This window comes from Aotus nancymaae, unplaced genomic scaffold, assembly GCF_030222135.1.
Source record: "Aotus nancymaae isolate 86718 unplaced genomic scaffold, 86718_ANA_hifiasm-v0.15.2.pri h1tg000079l, whole genome shotgun sequence".
Classification (NCBI taxonomy): Eukaryota; Metazoa; Chordata; class Mammalia; order Primates; family Aotidae; genus Aotus; species Aotus nancymaae.
In genome coordinates, this window is record NW_026988494.1 from 28878854 (window position 1) to 28905152 (window position 26299).

The 26299-nt window shown below is 49.8% G+C and overlaps 1 protein-coding gene and 1 long non-coding RNA gene across 2 annotated transcripts in view; both read right to left on the reverse strand.

Moving 5' to 3' along the window:
* The window catches only part of XKR6 (XK related 6), a 280544-nt gene that overhangs the window by 149447 nt on the left and 104798 nt on the right, over positions 1–26299 (reverse strand). The window lies entirely within an intron of this gene.
* On the reverse strand, positions 2848–7678 carry LOC110567504 (uncharacterized). The gene is made up of 2 exons (XR_002477906.2): positions 7071–7678; positions 2848–3230 (listed from the first exon to the last, which is right to left on the reverse strand). It is a non-coding gene; the product is annotated as an uncharacterized LOC110567504 (long non-coding RNA).

The window sequence follows — 26299 nt, forward strand, 5'->3', positions numbered from 1 at the left end:
GCTCCTGCCGGGTCCCTGTCCGTGACGGGATGGGCATTAGGCATTTCACAGAATCTCTCTCGAATCCAATAGCTCACCCAACTCAGGGGATTCCCCTTTGTGACTGTGGCCAGATACAGGCGATAAGGTCTGGATTAAAATTCATCCCGGGGGAAATATAATTCCATTTTTTTAAGAAAAGCGTTCTGAGGTAAGTGCACTTCTGGTGCACTTAGCAACTGCTTCATGGACACTTGGAGAAAATGTGTATTCTGCAACTGTTGGATGAAGTATTGCATGCAGGTTATTAGATTCTGCCATTTATTAGATTTTTATTGCTATCCCCCACAGCAACCACAAGCCTAGGGTTGGCTCGGAGCTTGGGGAGGGTGGCAGGCGGAGATAAAGAGGAATAACCCCAAGGTCTAAGCTTAGAGGTGCTAGCATCCCTCCCGCAAGTAAAGGGAAGTGACATCTGGACAAAAGTGATACTAAGAGCCAGGCTTTGAAGAGACAGCTAGTGTAGGAGGGGCAGCCAGCAGCAGGGTTTTCCCTCCTCCCGCCTCCCTGCCTCCACACCTCCACCTCTCCAGCCGCCACCATTGCCCCCCGCCACCCCAGCCTGCAACCAGACCTTTCCTAGACCATGCGGACCTGGAACCCCTGCTTCCTCCGCAGCCCTGCAGTGCCTTGATGGTGCCACTCGCCAGGAACTAGGGCTGCTCCCTCTACTCCCAGAGAGATGGTTGTGGGAGAGGTGACCTGATCCTCTGATGCCCAGGAACTTGTTTCTACATGATTATCAGTCTGTTTGGGTTTTTCTCCTGGATACAAGGGACTAAGAGGTTACAAAGTCGTAACAAAGAGGAGGTTACACTTCCTGCCCACAAAGGAGCTCGCAGTCTAGAAGGGAAAGACGAAATGGACAGGAATCACTATCATTCAGCACCTGCCTACTATGTGCCAAGTGCTGAGTTTGGTATTGCTGTGGCAATTCATCCAATAAGTACTTATTACATCCTGCACTGCACTGGGCCCTGTGGATGGAGCAGAGAACAAGTGTTGTGGATGAGGAGAGACAATTAAAACAATTCCAATAACAGCACCTGTGCCATAAGGGAAATACCTCTTTTAATCCTGATATGAACCCTGATGAAGGATAAATATTATCATCCCCATTTTACAGATAGTGGCTCAACAAGGAGAAACAGCTTGCCCAAGATCTCCGAGACAGGGTTTGAAGCCAGGGCTAAAGCCTGTGTTCTGAAGGCAACATCCACCTAGTGGGGAGGGTTGGAGATGGCTCGTCTGGTAGCTCTGGACTGAAACGGCTGGGCCACAGCACCGTGAATGGCAAAGGTTCCTTGCTGGAGCTAAAGCAGAATAGACATCCATTTGGAGAGCGCTGATTTCACAACTCTGAACCAGCTGGGCACAGAGGCTCAGGCCTGTAATCTCAGCACTTTCAGAGGCCCAGGCAGGAGGATCACTTGAGCCCCAGGAGTTCGAGACCAGCCTAGGCAACATGGCAAAACCCCAACTCTACAAAAAGTTACAAAAATTAGCCAGGCGAGACGGCATGCACCTGGGGAGGCTGAGGTGGGAGGATCACCTGTGCCTGGGGAGGGTGAGGATGCAGTGAGTTGTGCTCATGCCACTGCATGCCAGCCAGGGTGAGGGAGTGAGACCCTGTCTCAAAAAAAAAAAAAAAATTCTGAACCAGTAAAAATGGGAACAGACCCTGTGACTAGGAGTCAGCATCCGACAATCCCATTTGGCAGAAGCACAGGCCTGTCTGGGTGAGCTTCCCTCAGTACACATCTGTTCATTCATTCACTCATTCAACACATCCTGAAAGCTCGCCCTGCCTTGCTGGAAGGGCCCATCCCGGGGGCTGTGGAGGTGCATAGGAATGTGAATTAAATATCCATTCCCCTGTTCCAGGAGCAGAAGCCCAGGGCAAGGCCAGCCCATTAAACCTACTTGGCCCAAAGAAGAGGGAAGGGGGCTGGGCAGAAGAGGCAGGAGGGCAGCCGTTGGTGGTGGTGTGAGGACGTCACCATCACTGGAGGCTGTTAAAATGAGTCTATGTGCTTGGGTCAGCCAAGGACGTGGCCAGCATCAGCTGCTGCTGCTCTTAGCTTCCCGGCCCGTGTCCCTCGGCTGGCCCTGCTCCTCCCTCCAAAGAGCAGGCAAGAATTCTAACAGGGTGAAACCAGGACAGTGGCTGGCTCATACATCCAGGGGAAAATGATCTGAAAACACCGAATTCCATGGGACAGACGGGCAGGGAAAACCAGGATGCTCAGAGAAACCAGACCTGACAGCAGACAGCAAATACCATCCCATCTGGAAGAATGACAGGGCAGGAGGAGAAGCTGCATGCGTCGGCCCATCCTGCCCTGGCTAGTGCATGTCAAGGCACTGAGAGAGGTAGATCATGGAGAGTAACACAAACTATCACGCCCCAGGAGGCCTGGGAGCCAAGGCCAGAGGGTGGGGAGGAGCTGCAGTCTTCTCAAAAGACCCAGGGGGACAACTGTGACATATGACCCATAAGCCAAATATTTATAAATGGATTCAGATCTTCTCCTAAGTTGATGCCTGTATTTATAGGTTCCTTCATTTAGCCCTAACTCTCCTTATCTCTCTAGTAAGATCTTATAAATGAAATGCACACACACCAATACTTCCAGCTCCATGAGGTCAGGAGGCATTTCATTAACACCATCTCGCCTCTACATGTCTGGTCCAGCAAAGACCCCGGCAAAATGAGGGCTGATTGGCTGATTAAATGCACTAACAGGGGAGAGTTTCTAGTTAAAACAATTTATCTAGATCCTTTAAAAGCAAAGAATCCCACAAGAGTAAACATAATTACCCTTTAATGTGATCTGGTTTTTAGTTGGAGTTTCATCTATTTTATGGAACACACTCTTTTTTGACATAACAGCTACGTACTTAAAGAAACTGTTCCCTCTTCTCCCTGGGCACAGAGCTAACCCCACCTCTCAGCCTCTGTGGCAATAACCCTGGCCATGCGCCTGAGTTCTAGCCAATGGGAGGTGAGTGGAAGTGGGTGTCCCTTCCAGACCTAGTACTGAAATTCTCCCACAGGCAATTCTCTATTCCTTTGCCTGGTGCACTGGCTAGAAGTGAAAGACTCCAGCACCCCTGGAGATAGAAGATGGAGTAGCCTAGGTTCCTGAATCCTCATATGGAATGCCACCCACAATTTGGCATTTGGACTCCTATATGAACAAGAAATAAACTTAAATCCTATTAAGGCTGGGCGCAGTGGCTCATGGCTGTAATCTTAGTGCTATAGGAGACCAAAGCGGGAAAACCACTTGAGGCCAGGAGTTCAAAACCAGCCTGGGCAGCATAAGTGAGACTACCACTTAAAAATAAATAAAGTAACATAAAATAAGATTAGCTGGTCTTCAGAGGGATAGGACTAATAAAGAAAAATAAATCAAACCTAAAAAAAATGCAAAGAAAGAACAAAAAGTAAAAAAAAAAAAACCCACAAAATAAAATTAGCCAGATGTGGTGGTGTGAACCTGTAGTCCTAGCTACTGGGGAGGCTGAGGTGGGAGGATCACTTGCATCCAGGAGTTGGAGGCTGCACTGAGCTATGATCTCGCCTCTGCATTCCTCCTCGGGTGACAGAGCAAGACCTTGTCTCAAAAAAAAAAAAAAAAAAATCCTATTATGCCACTGAGATTATGTTATGGCACTGACCTATTACAGCACCCAGCACTAGCCCAGCATGGGCACTTATATGCATAACATGGCTGGCAAGCCAGGCTTGGGTAGGGGAGGTACGGTAAGGGTTAAATTTTAATATATGGGGAGGGGCCGATGCCAGGAACGAAGATAAGGAGTTCTGAGAATTACTAGTATGCTTGGCTTGGCAAAATTTTTTGGAATCCCCCCATTCCCTTTTCCACCTGCAACTTGCACCTGGCTACAGATACTCTCCACTTACCATAATCAAGTCTCCCCCAAAGTGGCCACTTGACACTGGGGTTTAACTGATGGCCCCAGATTATTTTCAATTAGAGATTGAGTGAATGCCTATCTTTCTCTTTGAACTTTTTCCTGAAGATAATAATTTCCCTTAATCTTCTGAACTTGCAATTGGGTGTGACAAAAAGCTTACAGAGCGCCTTGTTCTGCCTCTATTTCATGCAACCTTCTGAAGTTCTCTTTTATATCCACATCCATCAATCCTTCCCTTTCTACTGCATTTGGGTTCGATCTCTTTCATGCATCACTTCCCCACATTGCCTGCCTGCATCCTCCAGTCTCGCTCTGCTCTGCCCTGTTCCCTGTTTCTTTTCCAATACATGGTTTCCTTCATCTTTCATGCATTTCCTCCCTTCCCAGTGCTCCAACCACAACCCCACTTATTTTCCGAGACACACTGCCTCCCCATTAATCTTTCAGCTGGGAAACAAGGGCTAAAGCTTTCCTTTCCATTCTTGTCCATCTCTGTCTTGGTTAATTAGAGCTTTGTGAATAACAAACTAAAACTGTTTAACTCTCTGTTACATCCTGACTCCCCTATCCCTTGTGGTTGTGGCCCACCATGTGATCACATAGTTCCTAATCTGTTATCATGCTAAGAGGGAAGAAAGTCCCCAACATCTTAAAAGAAAGGAAGCAGAGTAATTTATAGACAGAAAGTGCTTAGTCAAAAGTCTACTGCAAGCATTGTCACTGATTTGTTCTCAACTTTTCCCTCATTAAACTTTTCATTTTCTGCCATAGCAAATATAAATCAACTTCTAGCAAGTTTCCTTAGACATTTCAAATACTTGCACGCTCTAGTCTTCATTCCCTTCTTCCTCAGGCATTTATAATTCTTAGAATTCTTCTACTTCCAAAAAGAACTGGGAGCATTCACAACAGAAGGCACACAAATGATAAAAGTAACTTACAACGTAAAAAAATATGAGCCACTGTAGCAAATGGCAAGGTCCATGAATCTACGTATCCTAGGTTAAGGACACTTATTGTCGCTGAGTGCAAAATTGAATCCTGAGCTAAGTGCAAACAGAGTTAAAAACAAAGCAAAAAAGGAAACAGAAGAAGTGACAAAGAACTCAATGATAAAAACAAGAAAGCATCCTGTACCTGCTTTGTTACTCTTGCAGAAAGTCTTCGAACTACTTTAAAAATATTTCTTTCCATCCTGCCTTTGCTAAAAGGATGTGACGCAGCATAAAATTTTTAAAAAATCATTTTTGTGAAAATAAAGACAAGACATGCTAAATGGGATATACGTGTGGAAGGAAGACTAATTCTAACTTTATTTTAAAAGCCTAGACTCATGGGAAGGAACACAATTGAGTACAGAATTTAGCTGTGAGCTTCCCAGCACCCATGGCAAAGAGCGAAACACAAGAAGATGATAGAGCTGAATTTTTTTTCTAACCACAGTTACAAGATAATCACTTCATAACTACGAAAGGAAGTTGTCTTATGGGTCCTGTCAGTTCCCTTACTTTTTACAAAAACTCTTCAGGGTTTCTATCATGTAATCTTCAAAATCTTTGGCCAACTCCACCATGCAGTGGCTTCATCATATGACTCAACTCTCTGCCTGCACTGAGGACATGACTTTATCCTTGGATGCAACGTTTCCCAGGCATTTAGGTACCGTGGCCACGACAGGCCTCAAAGCAGCCACTCCAACTGCAGTGTCACCTTCTTATTTTTTTTCTTTCATTCTACTTGCATTTTTACTTAATAAGTTTTGTTATCCTGGGAAATCCCTACCTTGCGGGACTAACAGCCTCAAGAATGTTTGTATTCCTTCCTGGCTGTGAACAACTTCCTCCTTCCTCGCTTTCCACCTGAATTCCATCTTTCCCTCCAAGTCCAGCTAAAGTTTCATCTCTTCCGTGGAGCCTTTCCTGATAACTCAGCCTGACAGCTGGAACGTCCTCCGCGGAGCCCAGGGCTGGCTCCTGCCTCCTACTACACAGCCGCTGTCCTCAAATAGGCAGTGGTATAGCTTCCCTAGCAACCGAGCACATCGCAGATGCCCCATGCACCTGGCAACACGGCAGGGCTAAGCGATGGATGTGGGCCACAATGCCTGAGTAAGTCCCTCTTCAAGCCTCAGTTTCTCCAGCTATAAAATGGCAAACGGGCTGGGGAAGAGGGGGCTCTGTATTCTCTGAAGTCTCTGCCATCTGGAAGTCCTGCCTTCTTTGTTGTCCCCCAAATGCACCCTGACTTGGGCGTTTTCTGCTGCTTCTGTTTTCCTTCCAGGGAGCCGCACCCGTGGGTCCTTTAGCAATGAGCAGCCCTTCTTGTCTCGACAGCCCTGCTGCGCCTCACCTCTGCCCAAGGCAGGCACATCCCAGAGTCCTGGACAGCCTTGTGACCCCCTCTCTCCTCTCAAACTGGACTGGTCTCTGCCTGTTTGAAACAGACTATTTTTAGCCTCCATTTCTGTCTGCTCAGTTTTTCTGCATCCCACCATTTCTATGGCATCTTCAGTAATGCACTGAAATTTCTGTCCCTGTTGAAACACTTAGTCTGTTCTTGATTTTGGACATAAGCCACCAAGTCCTGGACTGTCCAATGACAGAGCTGCTCTATTCTAGTTGTGGTTCTGCCTCCTGGTAGGCTCTGCACCTCTGTGGACATGGCTTAACCTCTCTGGGCCTTGGTTTCCACATTTACCTGACAGAGACAGCACCTGCCCAGGCTGACTCCAAGTTAGCAAACGAGACCATGCCATTCCAAGTGTGGTCATAAGGACCTCTTCCCTCCAACTCCTGGCTCCTCCTGGGACCCAGCTCACATCATCCCCAATCCCACACTCTGCTTGACCAGCTAACGAGGCCAGTCCTGGGAAAAGCCTTTCCTCCAAAGCATGTGAACAGCACTTTAGAGTTTACAAATCACTTTCTCATACGCTGTCCTTTGAGACATTACAATCATGGTGACCATTTTCCAGATGAGGCAGCTGAGGCTCAAGCAGCTCACCCAGGACGTGCATCCAGGTCTGCAAAAACCAGACCTCACGCTCCCCATCTGCAGTAGCCTGGGGGAACGCTCGAGAGGCCCACCTGAGCTGCAGGTGTTCACACACAGTGGTCCCAGAACCCACACTCCCACTCCCCACAACACTGAGGGATATGTGGGCCATTGTCACCTCCCCACAAGGGCTCAGTCCCACTGCAGTAGTGCGAGACGGGGCTGTGCAGGTGCACATGTAAGCTTCATGAGGGTGGTGCTGTAAGGAGGCAGGGACAAGACCCCGGACCAGGATGACTGTGGGGGACAAGGCTGTGTGACATTGCTTCATCTTGCCCATAAGCTGTGGCTGAGGGAGCAGACAGTTTCAGAGAGACGTCACCCAGGCTAGCAGGGAGGGGAAAATGTCTGACGCGGGCATCTGAGTCATCCTGGCCGAGGAGGAGGAGGAGGCTCTGACTCTCCCAGCAGGGGCAAGGGCGAGAGCCTGGGGCAGCAGCTTGAGGTCCTAAAATAAACCTGCACATTTGGCTTGAGCTTGCTGCTCTGTGGATTCCCTTGCCTCCCGGACACCAGGAGCAGCCATGCTGGCGGCCTGGGCAGAGACCCCCACCTGGGTGATCTCCACCCAGGCACCTCTCTTCTGACCATCAGAGTCCTCTTTGGACATCAAAAGGGTTGAACTGGACCATGCCTGAGGTCTTTTTGAGCCGTGATGTTCTAGGATTCTAAATCTGTACAATATTTTGGTGGTTATTAACTATCTCAGACAGCGGAACATTATCTTACACATGGGCCAAGTGAAAACAGACATTTCCTGAAAGGTAACGATTCCCCAGGTGAAAAATCCACCCCAGTGCCGTTTCTCTTCCTGTTACCAGCTGAGTGGGGGAGGGACAGATGGCTGGTGGGTACCCACAGGCAATTTCCTCTTCTTTCCGGGGCCCCGCCCCAGACTCCCTGAAGCTGCATGTGGCCACACGACAGGTCCAGAGAACGGGACAGGAGTCTCGGCCACTTCCAAGGCAGGCGTTTCAGAGGCAGATGTGCCTCTCCTCTCCACACTTTCTGCCCCATCTGCCAGCTGGAGCACAGGACTGCTCTGGGGTGGCACTGCTGAGCCTGGGGGTCTCCTCACGACTGCAGCCGCACCCATGCTCACTGGCTAATGCGGCGGCAGGGTGCCCTCGTCAGTCTGTGTTGTGAGTAAATGTGGGGTGGTTCCTGTTGCTTGTCCACCTCCTCTGCTGGATTCTGGGCTCCCTGGGGTTTGGGGTCACATTTCACTTTTCCTCCTGTCTCCAGGGCCGGCCTCAGCACCTGACTCAATAGTGGTTTGTTGATTTAAGAAAAATGCACCTTCGACAGCCTCTCCCACCCCATCTGCTCTTTGTGGCCCTAGAGTTGGAGGCTGGGTGCCCAGTGGCTGTCCTCACCCCCTGGCAGGGGCCCTTCCAGCTCCATCATCTCAGAACACTGGAGAAAAGGGGGCCTTTGTAACCACCTCCTCCAGAGGCAGGCTGGGGGCAGCTATCGTCATCCTGCTGACTGAGTAAGGGCATCCCTGGCATACGGCAGGTGGGGGCTGGGCAGGCTGAACATCTCTTGATGGGAAACAGTCCCCTCCATGAAGGACTGTCCTGCCCAAATGCCATGAGTGTCCTGACACGGATGCTTGGGATCCTGACACTTCTTGAGTCATTTCCCAGTTTTTCTCTTGCCCCCTTTGCCCTGCCATTTACTAAAATCCCTTCTGTTCCCTGCCTGCTCCCTGCCTGCACCATGCTCTCTTCTCCTTCTCTCTTCTGTAGACAGCTGGCTGCTTCAGGCAGCCTGGAATGGCATCTCACAGGTACTGGTGCCCACAGAGCTGTGTGGACATGGGCAGCGTGGGCTTCTCCTCTGCACACAGCCTGCCCACCCTGCCTTTCCCCAGAGAGAGGCTTCCCAGGGACATGTGCTCCTACAGGGGCTGCTGCCAACCCAGCCAGCTGGACACTGATGGTGTGACACACACGTGGGCTCCCACCAGCAAACAGCCCACCCCTGGCCAGTGCGGGCCCTGTCCCCTCATCACACCCCCCTGCTTCCCCCCACCACATCCATGTGCTGGCAAGAAGCACAAACTATCCACCCCCCACCCCCCACACCTATCCATGTGCTGGTAAAAAGCATGATCATTTGCCCTGGATCCCTGTGGTGCTGGCCACCCTGGTTATAACCGATTTCTTCCTTCAGAAAGGCCCACCAGGCAGAATCTCCTCCCTTATCCGAGTCCACTCCTGTACCTATGTTCTACCATCTGCCCCTCCCCAGGCTGCTCCTTTCCAATGGGGCGGTTCTCCCACTGCTCCATGGCCAGCCCGCCCTCGGGTCCCGGTCATGGCTAACTTACAAGAGCAATTACCAGAACTTCCATGTTTTCCCTTCCCCAAGTCGTGCTCCTTCAGCAGAGCTGAGAGCAACACCACAATCGCTGCCACCAAGTGGGGCAGCTCAGCACAGAAACATGGCGCCCTAGGGTCCTCCTTAATGGGACAAAGCGTAGAGGCCTCATTGTCTTTTTTTTTGAGACGGAGTTTCGCTCTTGTTACCCAGGCTGGAGTGCAATGGCGCGATCTCGGCTCACTACAACCTCCACCTCCTGGGTTCAAGCAATTCTCCTGCCTCAGCCTCCCGAGTAGCTGGGACTACAGGCGTGCGCCACCATGCCCAGCTAATTTTTGTATTTTTAGTAGAGACGGGGTTTCACCTTGTTGAGCAGGATGGCCTCGATCTCTTGACCTTGTGATTCACCCACCTCAGCCTCCCAAAGTGCTGGGATTACAGGCGTGAGCCACCGCGCCCAGCCGCCTCACTGTCTTTGATGAGGCAAGCAGGTTCTACTCTCTAATAATACGACAAAAAAAAAAAAAAAAAAAAAAATCTACATTTGGAGGGACCCGCTCCGGCCCTCAGTCTCCCAGGAGCCCTGGGCTTCTTTCTGAGTCTGAAGCAGAAGCAGCCCCTGTGGCCGTCTCCCACCAGAGGATCCAGCTCTCTCCATCTCCCCTGACTCCACCTGCAATGTCTCTCCTGCAAGGCCCTCCCTGGCCAGCCAGACCTCAGGGTCACACAGGTTTCAGCTCACACGACTGCACCCCCATCTCCTTCCCTTCTTCACTTCCTCTGATGACCCTCATGATGGGTCATCTAAAAGCCATACCCCCAACCCCAAGTGCCATCTTCCCCTGCCCCCAAGCTAAGCATAAAAGAAAGCACCCCGGAGTGCTTTCACTCCCGGGAAGGGATCAGCCACTGACATTTCCAGAAGAGGGCTCTGGAGAGCATCAAGAAGCAAACACAATAAAGGGCGAGAGGGGAACAGAGGTGCAAGAGAGTTCAGGGGTCAAGATTTCTGTACTGCAGAGCCTCCCAGAGCCTTCAGTGCACGCATGGGCAAGTGGATTTCCAAGAAGAGGATGCAGCATGCAGTGTGGCCCAGACTCACTGGCAGGCTACGCTTTGTGACATGGGACCTTCTAGGAACACATCGTGGGAAAAACTATCTGAGTCAACCTTGGGTATTATAATGTTCTCCGAAGGGCCTTGATATTGACCCAAGGAATAGTTAATAGAGGCCAGGCTGGTTTCTCACTTCCACCCTTCTGCAGGCGTTTCCCAAGCAGTGTTTCCTAAAGGGATCGTCTGAAGTTGAGCCATGAACTACGCAGAACTCTCCCTACCCCCAGCCCCACAGCTTCAGCTTCCGGGTTCTGGACATGGTTCTGGACATGGAGAAATAGAAAGCAGACCCTCAGGACAGTGCTGGAGGACAAGAGTCCTTAGTCTGCAGTCCCCGTGATCTCCAGGACTGTCACCACTCATGTATTTGCTCTGCATCTTGGTTTACGTTTTTGTAGAACATGGACGTTATTCATCTGTGCCTCATCGGTCCCTGCTGAGAGGTTTAGGTAAAAGATGGAGGCTGGGTTTGTACCAGTACACTTCACTGAAAAAAATATTTCCTCAGTGACTCTAAAGAAACGTTATTGCTAGATTTCACATATGCGGGCAAGAACTAGAGACTTTGAGGAGTTAAGACCTATTTTTGGGTCGGGGAAGAAGATCAGAGAGGGGCCAGTTGGGGAGGTGGTGGTTAAAAGGCAAAGCAAAATAAACAAAGAAAAAACCAGGTAATGAGTGAGCATGCTCTCCCCAAAGCTGGTCTTCAGGTCTTCAGGCTGGTCCCATCCTGATACATGCCAGTGACTTACTGGTACATCCCAATGGGCAAAACAGCAGGAGGTCCAATGGGATTAAAAATGTGAATGTCTTGACTCCCCACATTTACATAGCACTTTACAGTTTAATACACAAAACACTTTTATACACATGATTCCATAAAATCCTTACCTAGGAGCCAGAGTAGAAAGGGCTCCCTGATTTATAGATCATGAATCAATAATTAGGTGATGCGCTCAAGATCGCCCAGCTTATTAAAAAATCAAAAACCAAGATGGAAGCCTTTTGCCTTCCGGCCCACTGCCCCTCATTCCTGCTGCTGAACCCACCAGACCGAGAGTACATGGCAAGTAAGAATATCAAGGAATGAATGAACAAATCAACCAACCTATCGTTGGGGCACCATCCCAAGAAGCTACATAGTCACTGGCACACAGGGGGCACGGCTTAGGTGGCACAGAGGGTTGGCCATCTCCTCCTGGCCAGTTCAGCTCATTCACTGCAACAGGGTCGTGAACAAAGCAAATGTTTGTTAATGGATACTCATATCACATTCTCAAAGCTGGGCAAAGCGGTGAGATGGTGTGAGGTCTCAGAGCCTAGACAGAGCTTCCTCACGGGTGTGTGGTCATAGCTCAGCATTTAGGGCCCTGGAGCTACTGAAGAAATTTTTTTTTTTTTTTTTTTTGAGATGGAGTTTCGCTCTTGTTTTGTGATCTCAGCTTACTGCAACCTCCACCCCACCGGGTTCAAGCAATTCTTGTGCATCAACCTCCTGAGTAGCTGGGATTCCAGGCATATGCCACCACACCTAGCTAGTTTTTTTTTTTTTTTTTTTTTGTATTTTTAGTAGATACGGGGTTTCACCATATTGGCCAGGCTGCTCTCGAACTCCCCACCTCAGCTGATTCACCTGCCTCGGCCTCCCAAAGTGCTAGGATTACAGGTGTGAGCCACTGCGCCTGGCCACTGAAGAAATATTAATAAGATGAGGATGAGGCCTGTTGTGGGCAGAATTTGGTCCTCCCTGAATTCGGAGTGGAATTCCTACCCCCAGGACCCCAGAATGTGACTGTATTTGGAGATGGGGCCTTAAAGATGTAAAATGAGGTCGTGATCCAATGCAACTGGTGTTCTCTTGGAGAGGAGATTAGGAAACTCACAGAGGGATGACTATATAAGGACACAGGGAGAAGGCAGGGGTCTGCAAGCCACGGAAACAGGCTTCGAGAACCCTGCTGGTACCTGGACTTAGGACTTGCGCTCTTGGGAACTGTGAGACAGTAAATGTCTGCTATTCATCGGTGCCCCCAGTCTTTGATGTTTGCTATGAGGGTCTTAGCAAATGAATACAGGGCCCAAGGTCAGGCTGGGACCCACGAAGGCGATGTAAGGCGGCCCAGCACCCCCACCCCACTGGGCAGTCATCCACGTGAATGTCCTCTGTGTTCACATAACAGGACATTCACTCTTCCTTTCCTGATGAGTGTCCACTGAATACATGCACTACACCAAGAAAATCAGATCATATTTAGACCTTCAAAGAGCTTAAAACCCAGAATAATATAAAAACACACAGTCAAGATAAATACAGAGAAAACACCCAACTGTTTTTAACATGATGTGTCCAACAGGCAGTGTGGGGGTTGACTGTTTCCTGGAGGAGCAAGCTGTCCGTGGTGACTGCATCTCTAACTAACCCTCTGACACCCAGTCAACCCACATCAGTGATGAGAAACCACCTGTACGGCCAACACCGTCCTCTCGGCTACCCCCCTGCCCACCCCGTGTCTTGGTGAGGTCTGTTGGAAAGACAGCAGGGCTCCTCTCAGCATCTACATTTCACAAGCGGATGTGCAGGCTTACAGAAGGTTATGAGACTTGCCCAAGGTCATGCATCTTATACTGGTGAAGCCGTAAGTCCCCAGGTCTCACACTGAGTGAAAAGAGAAGGAAGAGAACTCCATCCCCCAGCCCAGCTGGGACTCTGCCCCCGGAACTCTGGGTAGACAAGGCGGGGGCCACCCCTACCAGGCAACAACACATGTGTTCGGGTGAGGGGACACTGGTGGTCAGAGGGCAGAACATTTGTGACCAGAGTGTCTCAACTGTGCCTGAGGCTGCCTGCCAAAGTTGCCCCCACATGCTAAGCCAGGCGCGGCGGCTCACACCTATAATCCCAGTATTTTGGGAGGCCAAAGTGGGCGAATCACTTGAAGTCAGGAGTTAAAGATGAGCCTGGCTAACATGGTGAAACCCTGTCTCTACTAAAAATAAAAAAATTAGCTGGCGTGGTGGTGGGCACCTGTAGTCTCAGCTACTCATGAGGCTGAGGCAGGAGAATCACTTGAACCTCGGAGGCGGAGGTTGCTGTGAGCCAAGATTGTGCCACTGTATTCTAGCCTGGGCAACAAGAGCAATACTCCATCTGGAAAAAAAAAAAAAAAGTTGTCCCCACATGCTAAAGGACCCTGTGATTAGCATATTCCAAAATTAGGGTCCTGTCTATCTTTTCCTGGGAAAGGCAATCATTCATTAGCTTGTCTGAAGTCGCCACCTTTCCCGCGTCCCTGTGGAATACATGTGTTCTTGTATGTTTTGAGTATTGGGATCCCTCCTGATGCGCAATAATTAAGGGCTGTAACAAGCCCTGAAGACCGCACTTAAGCAAACATTGGCTGAGGGTCACCTACGTGCTAGGAACTGCAGCAGGTCTTTGGAGGTTAGCTGATTTCAGAGATGCATCCTGCCTGTGAAGACCTCAGTCACACCTGGAGAAGACCCGTATATGAAGGACTGGCATACACGGCACAGTGAGACATGCCCTAAGGTGTCAATAGTCCTGGGACAATGCCCCAAACCTGGACACTCTGGTAATAACATTCCCTGCTCATCTGAAACAGCCCGGATTTAGTCTTTTGCTGTAACATATGCACCAATCAATACTGAAGATGAATTAAATTGATGAAAATCAATCCCAAAGCCAGTTTTCCTTTCCAGACCAAAACTTTTCATCAATAACAGAGAATTAAAAGATGTCACTACATTCTGATACCTGCATTGCACATAGTTCAAACACAGGTTGTGAAATGGATTAAGAAGTAGGAAGCCTTGCCAAGGAGCGTGTTCTGCTGGCCTTTGGCAGACGGAGGGACCAGTGAGAAGCAAACAGACAGAGAGGCACCCATTCCAGAATAAAGCGAAAGCCCTGGAGGCCGACTGCTCGATCCAGACAGGTGACCCAGGGCTCTCCTACCCACTCAGTGGGCGGAGTCCAGGTGGTGGAGTCCAGAATGCTGCCAGGAAATGAGGCGGACACACAGAGAACACCCAGCAGTCTGTTCAGCTGGTTTGAAGAAGAGAATAGGAAAAAGCAAAAAAGTATAGAGACAGATTTGGGGGACATCACGGAAGACTAGGAAGTGGAGGCTTTTAGTTGCTGAAGGGTTTTGAGCAGAAAGCTAACAGCTTCAAAGAAGCAGCTTTGTGCCTATTCTTAGAGCAACAGGGAATCTGAGTATTTCTCAATGTCCCACCTCTGAGGCTCATGGCCCCAGTGACGGGGCTGCTCTGTCTGCTCCAGCAGGAGCAGAAAGGAAGGAGCCAGGGCACAAGGAATTGCAGACGCCGTGCTCCCTCTGTGTTCTGTGCCGTTTCCTAGCCTTGGGTCTCCTCTGTCTCAGGAGCCCCCACATGGTCCCATGGCCACTGCCAGGTCACTATGGTAAATGTTGAGTTAGTGATGCTGACAAGATCCACCCTGCAGGACTGCCCGGCCCTGCCCAGAGCTGACGGAGGCTCTGGCCTCATGCTTCATTCATTTATTCAATCAATCATTCCCTGGGCACAGGCCAGACACCAGACACTGTGCAGGATGTGGGGATAAAGAAAGAAATGTAGGTGATTATGGAATCACAGGTGCATCCCTCAAGCACATGTCCAGTAGGAGAGTCCTTCATCTCATCAACAAACATTCTCTGAGAACTTGGTATGTACCAGAGCAAAGCCAGGCACTGGAGACACTACCCCTGCCCCAGGAAGCACACAGTCCAGGGTGGGAGACAGGAAGAGAGATGATGAAGTGGAATGTCCTACCAGTCGGGTGGGCCCAGGTGCTTCAGGGTTCCAAAGTAGAGTCTGCACACCAGGCCTGTACGAGAAGATCACGAACTGCCGCTGAATAAAGTTCTCATGCTGGAGCATCTGAGGGCAGCTGCGCTCTGGGAGTAGGATGAGCAAAACAGCACCGAGACCCAGGATGAGGGAAGCAGGGTGGCAGAGTCCTGGGGAAAGCTGCTCTAGGGCAGAAGAAACCTCTGTAGTGTCCCCGTGGGGCAGAAGACCAGCCCTGGACTCAGGGCAGAGCCTGGGGACAGGAAAGGCTCGGAATGGCCCACACGACTTGGCTGGTGGCACCTTCCCTGGAGGCTGGGGCACTGGTGGAGGTGGGCAGGGAAGATGATGCTGCCCCCGCCCTGCAGAGGCTCCCATAAGGAGCCCGTCATGTCTGGGGTAGGGAGCATAGGAACCCTGGTACGGCTTGAACTCTTGGGAGAAAAAGGGCGGTTGTCTATAAGGTGCTACAGTCCCCTGGTGAGAAATCTGAGCCCAGTCCCCTTGATTGGTCCTACTCAGGAAGTAGGCAGACGGGGTACCCACAAAGAGCCTGGGCTTTGCTCACTCTGCCCTCTGAGCAATCCCTGTACTATGTCCAAGACAGTTTCTCTTCTGCCAGTGAAGCCCCTTCCAGGGCTGGGGGTTGAGGAAAGAGTTCCCAGAACCACCCAGTAGATGCTTGATTCCTCTTGGCAAAAGCTGATTCTTCCCCAGCCCAGGTTGATGATGGGAAAGACTATCATGACCCCTACGCTATGCAAAAAGCACTTCCAGCCACATTCAAAATTAGATTCTCACAGCAATCCTGGGAGGTAGATGATGGAGTAGGCACTATTGTTCCCAATTTATTGATTCAAAAATGTAACTTGGCCGGGTGTGCTGGCTCACACCTGTAATCCTAGCACTTTGGGAGGCTGGGGTGGGTGGATCACAAGGTCAGGAGTTCGAGACCAGCCTGGCCAACATGGGGAAACCCTGCCTCTACTAAAAATACAAAAAAAATAGCTGTAGTCCCAGCTACTCCTGAGGCTAAGACAGGAGAATCTCTTGAACCTGGGAGGCGGAGGTTGCACTGAGCTGAGATCAAACCATTGCACTCCAGCCTAGGTGACAGAGCGAGACTCTGTCCCCCATCCCCCAAAAAAGTAGCTTGATCCTGAGGAGATATTTGTACTCTGTGTTCACGGCAGCATGATTCTCAATAGCCAAAAGATGGAAGCAGCCCAGGTATCACTTGACACATGAAAGAAGAAACTAAACGTGTCCATCCATACACTGGAATATTATTCAGCCATAAAAAGGAAGGAAATTCTGGCACACACTACAACATGGACGACCCTTGATGACATTATGCTAAAAGAAATGAGCCCATCACAAAATGACAAATACTATATGACTCTTCCTATATGAGCTCCTTAGAGGAGTCAGAGTCATAGAGGTGGAAAGTAGAATGGGAGCTGCTGGGGCTGAGAAAAGTGGGATAGGGAGGCGCTGTTTATTGGGTGTGGATTTTTAGTTTTACACCATTTGAAAGTTCAGAGGCGGATGGTGGTGATGGTTACACAACAGTGCAAATGTCCCTAACACTACTCAACCATACACTTAAAGATGGTTGGGATTGTAGATTTTACGTTATGCACACTTTACCATATTTTACAATTGTGACTTGAATCCACATTTCCTGCCTGCTAGGTCCTACCCTGACCCTCACCCCATCAGTGGAGGGGCATGAGACACTAGAAGAACATACGGCCTGGAGTCAGGCCAGGGACCAGGTGAGAGTCTTGCGAACTGTGTGACCTCAGCCTCCGTCATCTCTCCAATCAATTTTCTAACCTATAAATGGATGCTAATACCTAATAATGACAGCAAAGTGCCTCCGGCACAGGGCAGGGCCCAAAGAAAGCCATAGGGGACAGTAAGAAAGGGTCCAGCCGAATCCAGCAGGACCCGGGGCCTCAGCCATCACGGGCAGTGACAGCAGCCTCCTTGGCGCAGGCTGGCCACCTCTGGGCCTAAAGAAGACAGGCAGTCCCATGTCCACTGCCACTTAAATCTCAAGGACAAGTCCAGGTCTTTACTTTGGAGGCTGAGGCATGAGAATTGCTTGAGCCCAGGTATTTGAGACAAGTCTAGGAAACACAGTGAGACCACATCTCTACAAAAAAACTGAAATTAGCTGGGCATGGTGACACATGCCTGTAGTCCCAGCTACTCAAGAGGCTGAGGCAGGAGGATCACTTGAGCCTCAGGAGTTTGAGGCTACCGTGAGCTGTGATCGCACCACTGCACTCCAGCCTGGGCAACAGAGCAAGACCCTGTCTCTAAGAAAAACTCCAAAGCATAGAGCATTGTGTCCAGCTGCTGAGAAGCCCAGGCAGCAGCTTGCACTGGCTTTGGGCCAGTCCAAAGCCTCAGCATGGCCTCTTTCCCTGTGTGGCCTTGGAAGACTCATTTGATTTTTCAAGCACCATCCAGAAAGTGTGGACACTCATGGCCCCTCCTAGGAGTGGCTGCAGGGTCACAGGGGGTCCTGGGCTCCCAGTACCTGCACACTGAGGGGCTCTGTGAAGTCATCTCCCTTATATGGAGTCTCAAGCGCTTTGGTACAAGACTGTGGCCCTCAGTGAACTGTTCCTCTCTACATGCACCTCACTCAAGGAGGAGAGTGTGGGAGGAAGCTGGTGGCTCAGGGCCAGGCGAGGGCCTGATGCTTCACTGTGCACCAGACTGGGTCCTGTAAATCTCCAGGAGGAGGCGACCCTCAATGCCTGAACCCACTTCGGTCTCCTTTGGCTGAAGCTGCTGAACAGCCAAGGAAGGCGCCTGTGGCTGTTCCACACCCCCAGCTCCCTTATTAAGTGGGAACCCTCCAGCCTCTCCGGAGAGGAGTCCCATCCTGTCTTCCCAGCTGCGAGAATGCATCTGGGTACAGATTCTGGTCCCCATGGCAACCGCTCCGATCTGTGTCAGCACAAATGGAGTCTCCTGCTGCTGCAGTCGTAAGAGGGGGACTCTGGCTCGCTCCTCAGGGCAGGGACCCAGGGGACCCACAGGAGAGAGGCTCAACCTGGGAGCAGCCTCCCGGTGTCCACCCGCACTGGCTGCCGGGCTGGCCCTGCTGGGCAGGGGAGCTTGGGGTGGGCAGACCTGACAAGCACTGCCCCTCCGTGGAAGGACCTCAAGACTGACCTTGAGCCTGACCCCAGACCACTTCAGACAGTGGCGCTGGTAGAGCCCTCTGGGGAAACATATTCTGCAGCCTCTCTCGGTACCTGACTCTAGGATTTATTCAGTTTCATGGAGTCTACTGGGAAGACAGACCTATTTTTAAGATTTCATTTGGAAGGATGAAGTAGGGGAAGGAATTCCAGAGGGAAAGGAGAACTGACACTTACTGAATTTCTCACTGTGTGCCCTGAGACTTTATCGACATTGTCAACTTCAAGCGGCACCGTGAGTCTAAGGGACGTTGTCTTACAGAGAAATGAGGCCCAGAGAGCTCCTGCTGCTTGTCCAAGAACACACAGCTTTTAAATTCTGAGATCCACAGCCAGGGGCCGTCTGCCATTCTGCCTGTGTGTTCCCCACTATTCCACGCCCTGCTGACCCCACGTGAGGGAGGGAAGGCTTCTTCCCATCTACCGGTAACCTTGAGGTCACTGGTGAATCCCTGAGTCCTAAGGAAGGGAGGATTTGGGGAAGGAAGTGCAATGGGGTGTGACAGTGGCAGCTATGACAGGACCTGAGAGTTGTGACTCCCTTCCTGTGAGTCTCAAGATGAGAGGGTGCTCGATAGAGGCCACCCCATGATAGGGTGAAGGCTGGGCTCCGCAGCAGTCCAGGAAGGTGCTAGCAGTGGTCTTGAGAGCCCGTTTGGGAATTCTAGGTATGCGTGGAACAACAAGAGAGAACAGTGACGCCAACCCATCCAGCCACAGGCCTCCAGCCTCGGCACTATGGGAGCAGAGTGGACATCCACTCCCATGGCAAGCAGGGCGCCCAAGGGGGGCCAGAGGCCTTGCCCTCGTGAGTTGTCATTTTCAGCCAACTTAGGCTGATGGCCAAACACAACTTCCAATGGCCAAGAGAAAGGGGCCCTGGATCACACCAGGACCACTCTGGGGTGAGAAAAAGGGAGCAAGACTGCAGGAACAGGGCACTGCAGGGCCGTAAGAACCCCAACTCTTCTGCAGCCTGAACTCCGTCCCTCCTAGGCAGAAGGCTGCGCAGGAGGACACAGTGCAGATTCCTAGCCACCTGCTCCCAGGGAGGAAACGCCTTCTTCCTTCCATGACAAAGTGGCCTCTGGGCAAGAGATACCAGGGGGCACAGCTCTGTGTGCATCTCCCGGCTTGCCTGCAATGGCAAGAGGAAGTGTGTGTGTCAGAGGCAGGGAAGGAGAGATGACCTAACTGTGTATCAGTTGGGGAATAAATGAACACATTTTGGTGCATTACAGTATACTGAACAATAGAATAAGTGCAGCTTTTTAAAATAAAGAAGTAGAATTCTATTTCTGACTTGAGAACTGTCCACTATGAATAAAGCAAGTTGCAGAACAATATAGTGACTATTATCCCATTTTTGTCAAATAAAATCTGTCTATCTGTGTATGGGTGTGATGAAGCATCCATATAAGATCGTCTGGAAGTCTACACTGCATCAATTGCTAGTAACTGTCGCCTCTGAAAGGGGAAGAAGGAACTGGAACCAGGAAAAAGGACAAGGAAGAAAGAATGTTGGTTTTACTTTATATCCTTCTTGGAATTGTGTTAGAAAGACCAGGTAACACTGTTGTAATAAAAAACGAATAAGGGGTTGGGCGCGGTGGCTCATGCCTCTTATTCTTCGGGAGGCCAATGTGGCAAGATTACTTAAGTCCAGGAGTTTGAGACCAGCCTGGGAAATATAAGGAGACCCCATCTCATCTCTACAAAAAAGTTTTTAAAAATTAGCTGGGCATGGTAGCATGCACCTGCAGACCCAGCCACTGGGAAGGCTGAGGCCGGAGGATCACATGAGCCCAGGAGTTTGAGGTTGCAAGTAAGCCATGACTGCACCACTGCACTCCAACCTGGGCAACAGAGTGAGACCTTGTCTCAAAAAATAAATAAGTAAAGTGAAATTGAAAAATAATGGGCTGGGCGCAGTGGTTCACGCCTGTAGTCCCAGCACTTAGGGAGGCTGAGGTGGGCAGATACCTGAGGTCAGGAGTTCGAGACCAGCCTGACCAACACGGAGAAACCCCATCTCTGCTAAAAACACAAAATTAGCTGGGCGTTGTGGCACATGCCTGTAATCCCAGCTACTTGGGAGGCTGAGGGAGGAGAATCACTTGAATCCAGGAGGCGGAGGTTGCAGTGAGCAGAGATTGTGCCATTACACTCCCACCTGGGCAACAAGAGCAAAACTCTGTCTCAAAAAATAGTAATAATAATTTTTTTTAAATCACAAAAGGTCCCCAAACACCTCTAAACAAGAGTGCATGCCTGAGATCAATTTTTCGAGTGAGCAATTCCCTAACCTCTTTGCAGAGACCCACTTTAGAAAGCAAGAAAAGAATGCCCACTTGAATTTTTTTAGATGTCACAGATTTTTGGTCCTTTGCCTTAATAGAAAACCCTGGTCTTCCCAGTCATTAAGTCTCCACAATCAGAGAGCTTCAAACACACAAACACAAAGAGATCTCTTCTCACACAATTTGTCCAAGCTACAGCCTATGCCAAATCAGGGATGTGTCTCTTTATAAGAAAGGACAGGCTTTAGAAACAGGGTGGAGAAGGAGAAAAAAAAAAGAGATCAGTACATGTCAAAAGAGATATCTTTTGCAATTCCACTGACCTGATTATTGGGCTCATTTTAGCAATTTAACTATTTATCTATTTCTTGTTCTCTCAACAGCAGACTGTAACAATCAAAACTTTGGAGATGTAAAGTCAACACTTGCCACTGCTATGGGTCTGTCCCCAGTTCATCATCACAGTGGCAGTCTGGGCTGGCCCCCCAGGTGGTCTTCAAAGCCACCTTCACAGCCTACTGCTGTCCAGACAGTAGGCCAAGAAGTCTTTGTTGAGCACTGGATTATGCTAGGAAATAATTTGGAGGAGCAGGCAGGTGCCCCCTTCTCGAAAGAGGCAGTAATCTAGTCAGGAGGACTCTACCCCCAGAGAGAATGCAAGAATACCAGACACAAGCTGGGTCTGGCCTCTCTGTGGCTTATGCAGGCCTCTCTGGGCACCGTTTACCTGGTTGAAGCTGCCAACCTCTTTGGAGAGGAGAATAGAGTTATTATCGCCTCCATTGTACACGCGTGAAAACTGAGGATCACAGAAGAAGAGCATATGACATTATACACAGGATGTATCAATGGCAAATAAGCAAGAAGAAAAGTCAGGGGTCTGTAGTTATTTGGGACAAAGACCTGCACTGCAAAACCATCAGTAACGGTGAAACGGTGAAACGGTTAACTTGAGGCAGCAGCAACAAACTGTTGTAGGGACTGTGAGAAGCAGTCTACCTCAAAAGAGCATGATTTTGCCAAAGCCAGATTCCGAGAAACATCAGGATCCTTAAGAAAAGCATTTAAGTCACATTCTGAAAACTAGAGCTTCCACAGAAAACTAGAAGGTGCCAGGAAAATCCAGAAAGTAGGCTTTTACTTTAGCTTGACCTCAGCTTCCTAATGCATTAATCACTCAAACGGAATGAATCGGTTCCTGCAGGGGCAGAGTTACACAGTTATCTGTTATCCAATGTCAAATAGGTTATCCCTTGATTAAGGTCTTAGCACGCATGAGAATTTTATTGAAACGATTTCCATTCTCCGCACAGCGGTTCATCACAAATATATTTGGCCCAGTGTATTTCAAATGTGATTTGATCACACATCAAAACGCGGACATTTAATTCATTTTAATCGAGAAATTAAATGCATCTGCCTTGCTTCCTCTCCTGGGGCTCTTCCATCTCAGGAAATCCCCACACCAGCAGGTCTGGAGAAGTCCCCAGCAGTAAATTCACTCAGCCTGAATTCTTTCTCCTTTCCCCAAGGCCCTCACCCCAAGTTCTGATCATCAAGTTGAAAGGGAAACTTACGATCAAAGGAGATGTAAACAAGAATAGCCTGTCAGTTCAGTGAAGAGAGAAAGAAAGGCTTTAATGTGCACTGGTCAATCAGGGTCTTATTCCACAAGTGTTCATGAGGAATCAAAGGAATTTCCACTGTTTCCCTGGTATCACCTGGGCTGCTGCCTCTTGGCCTGTGTCAAAGACAACAAAGGAAAATCGTCCTTGCCCTTTGAGGTGGGACTGGATGCCAGCCAGCCCCAGAGGCAGTGGGTGGTGCATGGTTCTGTTCCCACTGGAAGATGCTCTTATCTGCCTACCCTCTCACCTAAGACCTGAGGAAGTGCCTGGCCAACAGTCCAGCTGGAGGGGAGCTAGCAGTTAGACCAGGGCACCGCAGGCTTTGCAGACAGAGACTCAGCTCCTTCCATTGCCAGAATATGCCGCTGTCAGCCGAGGAGTCATGACCTGGGCAGAGGAAATTCAAGAAGCCAATTTCTGCTCTGTGTATAGAAAAGGTGGTCCCCGCCTGCTTGTGGGGGCATCTCCAAAGCCCAGCTCCACTATGTACGATCCTACTAACAACTAGGAGTCTGGAACATCTCCCAAAGTCTGTGTGGGGCTCAATACCATGTGCAATCACTTTGCACCCTGATACAAATGTGGGAGCAAGAGTTGGTCGATGTTGGAAGGGCTTAGTTAAGACCACTGGTAAACCTCAGAGCCAAAAAAATGGGGAGTTCAACCTGCAACCTGGGAGAAAGTCAAAGAAGAGTCCTCTGTCCCAACAGCAGTCCCAAAAGTCACTCTTCATCCCTCTAGACTCCGGCTCTCCTCACTTCCTGACTGGCACACAGCCCAGGTTTGACGGAGCCTGGGCACTGAGCTGGGCCTTTGGGCCTCCTTGAACACTCTCCTGAGCAGGAGACTGAGTGACGTTGAAACTCTGACGACCCAGGGTTCCAGAACTGAAGACGAGCCCAAGAGCAGGAAAGCGGAGTCCCAGGCAGTGGCCTCAGTATTTCTATTTCTGTATTTACTTCTCGTCTTTATAGCTGCGGCCAGCCAGGTAGCCCTGGGTGGGGCCTCCTCCCTGCCTCACCTCCCAGCCCTTTCTGCACAGGCAGCAGGCAGAACTCCGTGTGCTTTAGAATCCTCCTGCTCTGAGGTCTCTGATCCTGTGAGTCTTTTCTGGAACTCGAGAGCTGCTGCTGCAGAACTAGGTCACTCTCCAAGCCCCCCTCCCCACGTCTCGGTGGCCAGCAGGAGCCCAGAACTTCAAAGAATCCATGGGGTTCCTCTGCACAGAGCATCATCCACCACACACATGACTCACACATTCGCCCAGCCGCACCACTTGGAGTTTAGTGACTCCCTGGGAGTGCCTCATTGGAGTGAGGAAGGAAAGGGAGTGCCTCCTGTTCCCTACCTCCCCATGCACCAGCCCATGTTGTGATTGCCCTCACTTACTGGGAAAGCTCTCGGCACGCTCTGCCTAAAAGGCAGTTGGGAGCCACCTGTCAGGGAACTTCACCACTGTGCCCTCACACCATCACCCCTGGGACTTGATGGTGGCTGCATCCTTATGTGGGACCAGGCTTTCTTTTCATTACCCTCCCCTTTGGGCTATTCCCCAGCTTCAAGTTTTATATCTCCAGAATGTGAAACTTCACCGGTGCTGGGCTGGGTTTCCCCTTGGGGGCCTGGGGATGCATCAGCGGGGAGAGAGGATAGGAATGATTTCATCAAGAGAAAGCCAAATGCACAAAGGTATTTATCTCAGAATTATTCATAAAATTAAAAAAATCTGAAAGCGATCTAAGTGCTCAATAGGAAGGGAGTGCTTGGTATCAATAAGAGCTCTGGAAAGCTGCTGTAAAAGTAACTGAAAAAGCACATCACCGTATTAGGAAGTGATCTGAATATATTAAGAAAGAGAACATGGAACTGTATGCCCACTATGATTACAACTACGTGTTTTAAATTTTTGCAAGGAAATGCAGAAATGAATAAAGTTATTGAGATAGATGACAAGTTTGTTGTTTTGTTAAAAAAAAAAAACCTCATTCGATACTGTATTATTTTTAGAATAAGTAACATTAAAAACTATAGGAATCTGGAGAGAAAGGGACCCTAAATGGGAACCCCTAAGTCCTGGCTTCCAGCCCTGTCTCTGACCCATCTACAACCACACAGCCTTGGATACTTCGCTCTAAGCCTCAGTTTCCACAATGATACACTAAGTTCCGCTGTGTGACTGCCTGGGTATTTTCCGGATCGGAATTCTCACAGTTTTGTTCATCCATAAACAGTGCTTACTGACCTGATTGGGCTATGACTTCAGCCACTGATATTCACCAAACCAAGAGAGCTGGAAATCTGGTCAGAACGCCATCTGCGTACACTGCTCCCAGTAATTCTCAGCAATTTGCCACATATGATTTCAGCCATGCTTGACTTTCCAGGGCACAAATAGAAGCTACTATATTGCTTCAAGGCTGAATCACTTAGCACTTACCAGAATTCAGATATGATTTATACCGTCATTTTAAAATAAAACTCTCCTGTGTCTAAGAATTGCACTATTTACCATAGAGCATTTCCTAATTTTGGACGTTAAAAAAAAAAGAAAATATTTATTCAGAAAGCACTTCATATTTACATAGCACCTACCGCTAATGAAACATCTTATCCGATCTTAATGATGAGATTAAGGTGTAAATTTAGAGCTCCACCCACCAGCCTGGTGTATTTCTTATTCAGTCCAAGTCTGTTTGAGATAACTTACCAGACTTCAGCTTTCAGACTTAATGTGTGGGAGCTATTTTTTCCCTTCTAGAAAGAAGCACTTGCCAGTAATGTTTTAGCTATTTCCCAAGGCTCAGAGAAGGTTCTCTATGTTTTCCTATGTTGAAGGTGGGACTCTGCCAGCGTGGAGGGAACGGAAAGGTCACTCACACTCAGCGGGGGAGAGCTGTACTGTCCATGGTCTTCCTCACAAATTTGCAATTGGTCAGCTCCTGTGAAAACACTGGCTTACTCCTATGAAAGGAAGTATCTGCTGAAGAACAGCACCCAAGGCACGCCACCATCTCCAGGGTAAATGCCCTGCCTCCGCCTGCATCCAGGTGCACCTGCAGTTTCCCGCCCCCAGCTCATCCCCTCCTCTAGCCTTTGCCGCCTTCCTTTGTCCCCTTGGCTTCCTCCTCTGCCTCCTCCTTCCAGGGTCTCCTTTGCAGCACTCCCTGGCCTTCCAGGAGCTACCTCCCCTTCTTGTTGCCGAAAAGCCGTTGGCACAGAGCTCTGTGGGCATCACACAGACCTCCTCCTGTCACCCTCTCGGGTCCACCTCTGAGGCCCCCATGCTAGGTGGGAGCCTCATCATCTCTTTAACCGTGGCAACAGATGAAGCACGTGCTCTCATTCACAGGGTCCCTGGAGTGCCTGCTCTGCATGCTGCATGCTGTGGGGTGTGGTTCCTGCTCTCAAGGAGCCCACAGCCACCTGCAAGGGACCTGGCCCACAGAGAGTGCCAAGTGCATGCTTGCCAGATGTGAAAGGGGTGTGTGTGTGTGTGTGCGCGCGTGCGCAGGTTGCATTAATCCTCATACCGATCCCCTAAGTGATCTTGGTCAGAGGCAGGAGAATGGGGAGTGGGCAATGGTGGAAGGGGAGGGCGCTAGAGCGAGAGATGATTCATTGTGGTGCCCAGGAAAGAATGCCTGCCACAGGACGGTCTCCTATGAGGCTTCCCTTCTGCCCTGCCTTGCTCAGCATCAGGCAGGCCTCCCACAGGCCTCTCCTCAGAAGAGTCCAATTTCAGACCATCAGCATGGCCCTGAGACAGCAAGGTTCTCGCTCTGCCAGTCTCTCCCCCTCCTCCTCATACCCCAGCTGGAAGCCACTGCTGCCA